This window comes from Capricornis sumatraensis, chromosome X (genome assembly GCF_032405125.1).
Source record: "Capricornis sumatraensis isolate serow.1 chromosome X, serow.2, whole genome shotgun sequence".
NCBI lineage: Eukaryota > Metazoa > Chordata > Mammalia > Artiodactyla > Bovidae > Capricornis > Capricornis sumatraensis.
Window position 1 is genome coordinate 24,101,478 of NC_091092.1, and position 9,917 is coordinate 24,111,394.

A 9,917-nucleotide genomic window follows, 5' to 3' on the forward strand; every position below is an offset into this window, starting at 1 on the left:
AGATAAAACTTATTGTTCCACCCTGCTCTAACTTTTGGTTGTCCCTCTCAAACATTTGTTATTGTCTAAGCAACCTATTTTATTTTTGAAAGCTCCCAGTAGTTAACAGGGCTTCCCAGGTGGCTCAGAGGTAAAGAATCCACCTGCCAATGCAGGAGATGTAGGAGACACGGGTTCGATCTCTGGGTCAGGAAGATCCCCTGGAGGAGGAAATGGCAACCCAGTCCAGCATGCTTGCCTGGGAAATCTCATGAACAGAGGAGCCTGGCGGGGGCCACAGTCCATGGGGACACAAAGAATCTGTCATGACTGAGTGACTGAACACTCACACATGCACTAGTTAACAGCATGCCAAGGCTTTTTGGTGTTGCAAGGGGGAGAATCTCAGTTGGCACCTAGATTCAGGTTGATTAGAAGCCAGAACTTCAGGCAGCAGATTTTAAAGTATGTAAATATATATAGTCCTGTAGTACAAAACCTGCTGTGCATTAGAGCCAGGCAATCTGGAGGTGTCCCTGGGCAGCAGTTGCAAAAATCAAAGGCTCTAGACAAGTGTATAAACACCTTTCTGAGATACAGGAATGAGTAGTGGTGAAGTAAACAGGAAGTGCAAAGATAGCATCCACCAGCCTGTGTGCCCTGAGAGAGTCTCCATAGGCCTCTGTATGTGTACAAAATCTGAAGCCTGCCCCTTAGGCCAAGGCTCCAGGACAAGCAAATGGGCCTTTTTCACAAAAAAAGACAGGGTGTGTTTCGGTCTTTTGTCTGTGCCGTGCCCTAGTGGGATATAGTCTACTAGAAACTCATTCTGACGGTTGCAGTCCCATAGGACCCAGGAATGCAAGACCTCTTGGCTTCCACATGTAACTGATCAAGGACATCCTCTAGATGCAGCCATAAAGACTGGGGCACAAGAAGTGGAGTAAAACTACCCCCCAGGAGATACTTCCACTCTGGAGTGTGGCAGAGGGAAAGCACAGAGACAATGTAAACCAGGAGAAAAAGATGGTACCCACTGGCTGAAACAAGGCAAAAAGAAAGTGCAAAGATGCTGCTCACCAGCCTCCATCCTCAGAGGATGGGATATTTTCATATTTAATTAATGAGGCAACATTGGCCTGTTTCTAAAAGTGTCTGGTAGCCCAGATAGTTAATTTAGCTTGTGTATTTCTTCAAAAGAAAGATCTTACACACCAACAAATAGGTGTGAAAATATATTGGTCATTACAACTTTTGGAAACTTTTAGATATAATCTAGCATAAGTTCAAGAAGTCATTTGGTAAATTGTCACCTAAATGAATATTGTATTTGCCTGCATATGTTTGTTCATAAAATAGTTTCTTCTTTCTATTTAGACAATGAAGAAGGGGGAAGGAGGTAGAGGAGGAGAGAAGAAGAAAATGTGTAAGTCATAGGATTTTTCTCCCGACCTATTTTTCCTGTTTTTAAATATCAATTTATGCTGCAATGCAGATTTCTCTAAGCAGAATGAATTTTGTCTTTGAATATCTGTAAAACTAAAGATTTACCAATATTTGCAATTGTGTGGAGGGGTAAATAGAATGGGAAGTGGGAGCTGGATAACACTAGCTGCGTCTCACCTCTCTTTAAAAAAAAAAAAAAAAAAAACTATTTCTGTCTTCCCTGTTATAAGAATAGAAAAGTCATCTCTTCTTCCTGCCTTTGTGATACTCTGTATTGAAGAATTACTAGGGTGTCTTCACCAATACAAGATTCACATCTTGGTTGATCAGAGCACTTATAGGTATCTGCAGTGGGTGATGATATAGAGGGGGAAAAAATGTTACAAAGGGAATGCAAAGAAGGAAGATATTCATCGTTTGACTCTCTAAATCTGATCATGCACACATTTTAAAACACTAGCTTGTACATTTTATGCCTGCCTTGGCCAAGCTGACTTCTAGCTGTCCCTATGGAGAAGCATAGCACTGTGCTGTGCAAGTCACTCAGTTGTGTCCCTATGGACTGTAGCCCATCAGGCTCCTCTGTTCATGGGATTCTCCAGGCAAGAATACTGGAGTGGGTAGCCATACCCTTCTCCAAGGGACCTTTTCGAACCAGGGATTGAACCTGAGTCTCTTACGTCTCTTGCATTGGCAGGAGGGTTGTTTACTACTAGCGCCACCTGGGAAGCCTAGCACTAGCAGAGATCTATCACAGGTTAACACTGTCTTACACAGATTGTTTATTATTTCAATGATCTTTTTGTTATTTCATTTTAAAAAACAAATATAGTTGAAGAAGAGACAATTGTCTATATAATTGATTTTCTAAAATATTTTCAGACTTGCTTTACTAGCAATTGTTTTACTTTCAATGTTCCTTGTATGCCTGAGAAGCATATCAATTCTGTAATTACTAGTGTTAGTCACTCAGTCGTGTCTAACACTTTGCAACCCCATGGACTGTAGTATGCCAGGCTCCTCTATCTATGGGATTCTCCAGGCAAGAATACTGGAGTGGGTAGACATTTCCTTCTCTAAGCAATCATCCTGACTCAGGGATTGAACCAGGGTCTCCTGCATTGCAGGCAGATTCTTTACTGTCTTAGCCACAAGGAAACCCCCAAAATAATCTAAATAGAATTCTCCAGGCAAGAATACTGGAGTCAGTAGCCATTCCCTTCTCCAGGGAAACTTCCCTACCCAGGTATCGAACCCAGGTCTCCTGCATTGCAGGCAGATTCTTTACTGTCTGAGCCACCAGGGAAGACCCATAATCACTAGAACTGGGTAATATACAAATGTATATTTTTTAAACCAATTTGTCAATTATGTTTATCAAACCTTTCAAAACCTTATTAATTATTTTGTCCACTTCACTCATCAATTAGTGAGATAGATTTATTAGAAGAATTTTTATCATGCTTGATTTGTTCATTTGCACATGTAATCCTGTCAATTTTTTCTTAGTTATTTGAGGATAGGTTATTAGTGCTCACCCAGGTTTTAAAGTTTTATGTCATTCTGATGCATTTAAGTGTTTTAAGTGTTTTTCACCATGCTATTACTATTTTCCACTAATATCATTTTATGTGATATTGCTTTCAGTACATTTTTAAGTTGTTTTCGTTCTGGTGTGTAGTTCCTAATCTTTTATTTTTAACATATCTGAGTTCTTGCATTTAAGTTTATTTTTTATAAAATTACATAGCTGTATATTTTAAAAGTCAATATTGGAATATCTGACTTTTAGTTGGTGATTTTAGGTAACTTTATATTTATTGTGATTACTTATTTGTTTGAATAATACCTCCTATCTAATTTTCTGCTTTCTATTTATCCTTATTTTTTCCCTTTTCATTACTGTATTCTTTTTGACTGTTAAATGTTTTTACATTATTGTTTTGGAAGTTACATACTTAGTGTATATTCTTTTTTTTAATGCAAGCTTTAAAGAAAGAAAAAAGTCAAAAATTAAAAAAAAAAAATCTTATCATGCATGCAAAAAAGCCTTGTAATCCAAGCAGTTGTCTTGTACATTGCTTCTTTTACTCTTCAGTATATTAAGGGCTTAGCTAGGACAGAATTGTATAGTGGGGATAAGCGAATATGAAAAAGAAAGGAAGAGTTACATTTTTCTGACCCCAGGGGATTATGACAAGGATCATTAATGAAATTTACTAAGCAAATGACAGCCAAATCTTGGGTTCCAATTAGTGTGTCAAAATAGTAAAGGTAACCCTGAGAGCAGAGGGTTCTTCCTCCTCCTTGCCCACCTAGAACTCTAGACAGTGATACCCTCTTAGACTGTCCCTGTATTGACCTTGGTACCTCCATATTAGTTTAGCTGTGCAAACTGAACTCCTAGGGTTTGGGTTTACTGAGTTAACTTATTCTTGACTGGATTCGATGTTAGATTAAGAGTCGGTGGCACTGCCCAGGGATCCTCCAAGGCAGAAAAGGTGATCCAGAAGCCCAGGCTAGGCCTGGAGTGTTGGGTGAGTGGCTCAGTGGTAGATGGGAGAATGGTGAGTAAACAACTAGTGGGAATTGAGATGACTTTGACTTAGTCAAGAATGGCACTTGCTCTGAAAAAACCACCAACCATATCTTTGGCTCTGAATGACAGCACAGCAACATACAAACAAGTGAGCAACAGATATATTAATAACCACAAAGACCACAGGGGTCAGGGACCTAACATGCAAGGTCTCCACATTCCCTCTGCCCAGGAGCCAGCTAAGCCATATCACTCTCTGTGATACAACTATACTTCGACCTAGGGGAGAGGTAACGAGAATGGGGGTAGGTGTCTTAGAGACTAAGCCATTTCACCAAGAGAAACTGAATACTCCCTGAAGAGACCATTTAATTTATTAGATCAGACTAAGATTTAAAATGGATTTGACATTAAATTAATTTTCCCTCACCAAACAGAGAGTGGGAAACTTAATAGGAAGCCCAAATTAGTTATAGACACATAAATTACATTTTCTCTGCACAATGAAAATTTGTAATATTGTTTTTGAAACCTGAAAAGGATGGAAACCCTAGATGTAAACCATGTCTCTCAGTGATTTTCAGATGCTTATTTTTACTTCTAAGCAGAAGAAAACTGCTGAACAAGGAGGAAGATGATAGGGGATTTCAATTCCAATTACACTGACCTCTAATTCCTGTATAAATCTGAGTGAATCACTAATTCTTAGCAAATGGTGTAGAGAATAAACAATTTAACAAAAATTTCCATAGTTGCATTGAGACCCAGCTTCTTATAAAATCTTGTCTTCCTTTTTTGGAATAAAGGGAACACAAACTAGAACAATGTATATGGTACATCAATATTACATATGGAGTAAAAGAGAGAGGCAGTCAAATAAGTATTCTGATTTTAAAAAAGAGTATGATTTGGGTACAAACATATTAACACTGAGATGGAAGTTTAGTAATAGATGCATAAATTTAGTAATAGATTTGGATGAATATTATGAATCCTTTTATTTACTTAATGCAGAATGTTTCAAGAAATAATCTTAAGAATATAATATAGATTAAAAATGTTTTTAAAATCTTGATTTCCAAAATTTTTTATTAGTAATCTACATATATATCATAGTTTACAGTTTACTATGCTCTTTCACATTCATTTAAAAGTCATACAGTTGATTTAAATATACAAATAAACATAATTTACCAAAACATTTCAAGTGAATTTATTGTAAGATATATTGAAAAGACAGATCTAAATTTAAATATGCTACATAAATCAAGTTACATTTCTAGACTTAATTGATTTAAGCTGATTATGAATTTTTTAGTATCTTTTAAGTATATTGATTCTTCTGGGAAAAATGAGACTCAGAGATATTTTTCTCATATGTTTCTCTCATTTTATTCATAACAAAAATAAACATGTTGTATTCTCTGTAAGTTAATTCAAGTCTTTGGATACTGACACATTTAGCTATATAACCTTGAGCAAGGCAGTTCCTAAAACAAGACTATGTTTCTTCATTGCAAATTGAGTAGACTGAATTAGATGCTAAGACTGTTTCAAACGCTGACATTCTATATTCTACCAAATACTTACCTCATGTTTGCACCATAAGTACATCCAGAACTTTTCATCACTTAACTATACTCCTCCTTTTTTATTAGCTGTCACTATCTTGGAGACCTTATCCACATGCTCAGTGAGCATGCTATCAATCAAATGGAAAATAAAATAACTATGGTTGCTAGTAGTCTCTGGATTTGAATTCTTCACTCTTCATCCATGTCCTAAGCATGATTTCATCCAAGAGTCACTGAGCACTAAAGACCACTTATCTTTCAGAGACCCAAATGACTACACTGTAAAAACTGCGAAGGCATGATTAGAGCAGCAATTTGGGATAGAGTACCTGTTGTAGTATTTCTGCTTTTTCAGCTGGATCATTGACAGAAATAGGTTGCTTCATTCATACTCTGGTTCCTTCATGTGTATAATAAAGTCTCTAGACTAGAACCTTCACATGGCTTCAGTTCAGTTCAGTTCAGTTGCTCAGTCATGTCCAAAACTTTGTGACCCCATGGACTGCAGCATGCCAGGCTTTCCTGTCTATCACCAACTCCTGAAGCTTACTCAAACTCATGTCCATCGAGTCAGTGATACCATGCAACAATCTCATCCACTGTTGTCCCCTTCTCCTCCTGCCTTCAATCCCTCCCAGCATCAGGGTCTTTTCCAGTGAGTCAGTTCTTTGCATCAGGTGGCCAAAGTATTGGAGTTTCAGCTTCAGCATCAGTTCATCCAATGAATATTCAGGACTGCTTTCCTTTAGGATGGACTGGTTGGATCTCCTTGCAGTCCAAGGGACTCTCAAGAGTCTTCTCCAACACCACAGTTCAAAAGCATCAATTCAAAAGTGATTTCATGGTGTGGGATTTAAAATGGCTCATAAGCAATAGACTGGTTGCTCTCTTTTGAGGTGTGATAAACAAAAACAGAATTATCTGGCTACCTCAGATGTCATAAAACATAAAGATAAGACCCGTTAAAGATAAGGCCATAGTGGTCTACAGGAGCTACTAGAATGACATTCTGTGAAATACAGTGTGTGTGTGGGGGGGGGTGGGGCGGGGTAAAGAAAACTTAAACCTTATTGGATTAGATTGCTCTTCCTGTAAATGCATTTGCTTCCTTGAGTCACAGCTGCTGCTGTTGCTAACAACAGGAATGATATTTATCATTTTTTGAGTGCTCACTGTAGCAGGAATTGTACATGCATTATGGTATATGATTCTTAAAATGCTAATACAAAGATGTTTTGTTGTTGTCCAGTCACTAAGTCATGTCCAACTCTCTGCCACTCCATGGACTGCAGCATGCCAGGCTTCCCTGTCTCACTATCTCCCAGAGTTTGCTCAAACCCACGTCCGTTGAGTTGGTGATGCCATCCAACCATCTCATCCTCTGTCACCCCCTACTCCTCCTGCCCTCAATCATTCCCAGCATCAGGGTCTTTTCCAATGAGTTGGCTCTTCGCATCAGGTGGTCAAAATTATTGGTGCTTCAACTTCAGATCAGTCCTTCCAATGAATATTCAGGGTTGATTTCCTTTAGGATTGACTGGTTGGATCTCCTTGCAGTCCAAGGGACTCTCAAGCATCTTCTCCAACACCACAGTTCAAAAGCATCGATTCTTTGGTACTCAGCCTTCTTTATGGTCCAGCTCTCACATCCATACATGACTACTGGAAAAACCATAACTTTGACTATACAGACTTTTGTTGCAAAGTGATGCCTCTGCTTTATTTAATATGCTATCTAGATTTGTCATAGCTTTTCTTCCAAGGATCAAGCATCTTTTAATTTCATGGCTGCAGTCATCACCCACAGTGATTTTGGACTCCAAGAAACCAAAATCTGTCACTGTTTCCACTTTTTCCCCATCTGTTTGTCATGAAGTAATGAGACTAGATGCCGTGATCTTAGTTTTTTGAATGTTGAGCTTTAAGCCAGCTTTGTCATTCTCCTCTTTCACTTTCATCAAGAGGCGTTTTAGTTCCTCTTTGCTTTCTGCCATAAGGGTGGTACCATCTGCCTACCTTGCTGATATTTCTCCTGGCAATCTTGATTCCAGCTTATGATTCATCAAGTCCAGAATTTTGCATGATGTACTCTGCATGTAAGTTAAATAAGCAGGGTGACTATATACAGCCTTGACGTACTCCTTTCCCAATTTTGAACCAGTCCATTGTTCCATGTCTGGTTCTAACTATTGCTTCTTGGCCTGCATACAGATTCCTCAGGAGAGAAGTAAAGTGGAATGGTATTCCCATCTCTTTAAGGATTTTCCAGTTTGTTGTGATCCACACAGTCAAAGGCATTAGCATAGTCAATAAAGCAGAAGTGTATGTTTTTTTTCGGAATTCCCTTGGCTTTTCTATAATCCAACAGATATTGGCAATTTGATCTCTGGTTCCTCTGCCTTTCCTAAACCCAGCGTGTACATCTACAAGTTGTCCGTTCACATACTTTTGAAGCCTAACTAGAAGGATTTTGAGCATTATCTTGTTTAGCATGTGAAATGAGCACAATTGTCCGGTAGCTTGAACATTCTTCGGCAGTGCCTTTCTTTGGGATTGAGATGAAAACTGACCTTTTCCAGTCCTGTGGTCACTGCTGAATTTTCCAAGTTTGCTGGCATATTGAGAGCATCATCTTTTCGGATTTGTAATAGCTCAGCTGGAATTCCATCACCTCCAGTAGCTTTGTTCATAGTAATGCTTCCTAAGGCCCACTTGACTTCACACTCCAGAATGTCTGACTATAGGTAAGTGATCAAATCATGCATGTGAATATCCAGCTTTCCCAACACTGTTTACTGAGGAGACTCTGTTTTCCCCAGTGAGTATTCTTGGCTCCCTTGTCAAATGTAAGTTGACCATATTTGCATGGGTTCATTTCTGTCCTGTTGATTCTGTTCCATTTGTCTATGTGTCTGTTTTTATGGTAGTACCATACTGTTTTTGACTCCATACTTCCACTGCAGGGGGCACAGGTTCGACCCCTGGTCAGGGAACTAAGATTCCACATACTATGCAGCAGAGCCTAAGGGAGGAAAAAAAAAAAAAAAAAAAAGAACAGGGTTGTTATAGAATACTTCACTCCTCTAAACGACCCATGTGCCTCTGAAGGAAACTTAGAGGAGAAACAAGCTGCTCTTAAAATACTTGTACAAAGCTTGTTACTGTGTAGGAAATCATTCCTATTGTGTTGTTTATAGAAAAATTGTCAAATTGTCAAATAATTTTTGACTAAATTCTTTTCTCCTCCTTTCATGCATACATCCAGATCAGCAATATAGTTTGATTTCCTACAAGAAAGGGATAGAAAACCATTTGCTCAGTGAGATAAGTTCAAAGACATTGCACACATGTATTAACGGCAAAAGCTAATAATACCCTGACAATACCAACTTCTGGCAAGGATGCAAAGCAGTAAGAACTCTCATTCGCTTATTGATAGTGGGGATGCAAAATGGTACAAAATGGTACAGCCACTTGGGTTTTTAAAATATTTATTTATTTCTTTTTGGCTGCACTGTGTCTTTGTTACTGCACACCAGCTTTCTCTAGTTGTCGCGAGCAGCGGCTACTCTTCCTTGCAGTGCGTGGGCTTCTCATTGCAGTAGTTTTTCTTGTTGTGGAGCACAGGCTCTGGGCATTGGGGCTTTAGTTGGCACACGGGCGTAGTTGCTCCATGGAATGTGGTCTCCCTGGACCTGGCATCAAACCCGTGTCCCTGCATGGCAGGCTGATTCTTAACCGCTGGACCACCAGGGAAGTCCCTGGTATAGCCACTTTGGAAGATAGTTTGGCATTTTCTTACAAAGCTGAACATAGTCTTACCACACAATCCAACAATCATGCTCCTAGATATATTCTCACTTGATTTGAAAACTTATGCCCACACAAAGTCTGTGAACAGATGTTTATAGCAGCTTTATTATAATAATAATCACCCAAAACTAGAAGCTACTAAGATGTTTTTCAATAGGAAGATGTATCAAGAAATTGGGATATATCCAAAGATAAGACACAGATGAATCTTATATATTCTTAAGTGATAGAGGGCAGTCTGAAAGGGATATATACTATATAATTCCATTTATATGACATTTTGGAAAAAGGCAAAACTATAGAGACAGCAAACGTATCAGTGATTGCCTATAGAGGAAGGTGTTAGGTGAAACAGAGGGGATGTTTTAGGACACTAAACTATTCTATATGATACTGTAATGGTGTATACATGACATTTTGCATTTGTCAAAACCCATAAAACTTTACAGTACAAAGAGTGAACCTTAATGTATGCAACTGTTTCAAAGTTTATTAGGAAGTTAGGGGATCCCAGGATGAAATACAAAATAAAACAAAAGAATACAACTAAATAAAAAATGCATTAA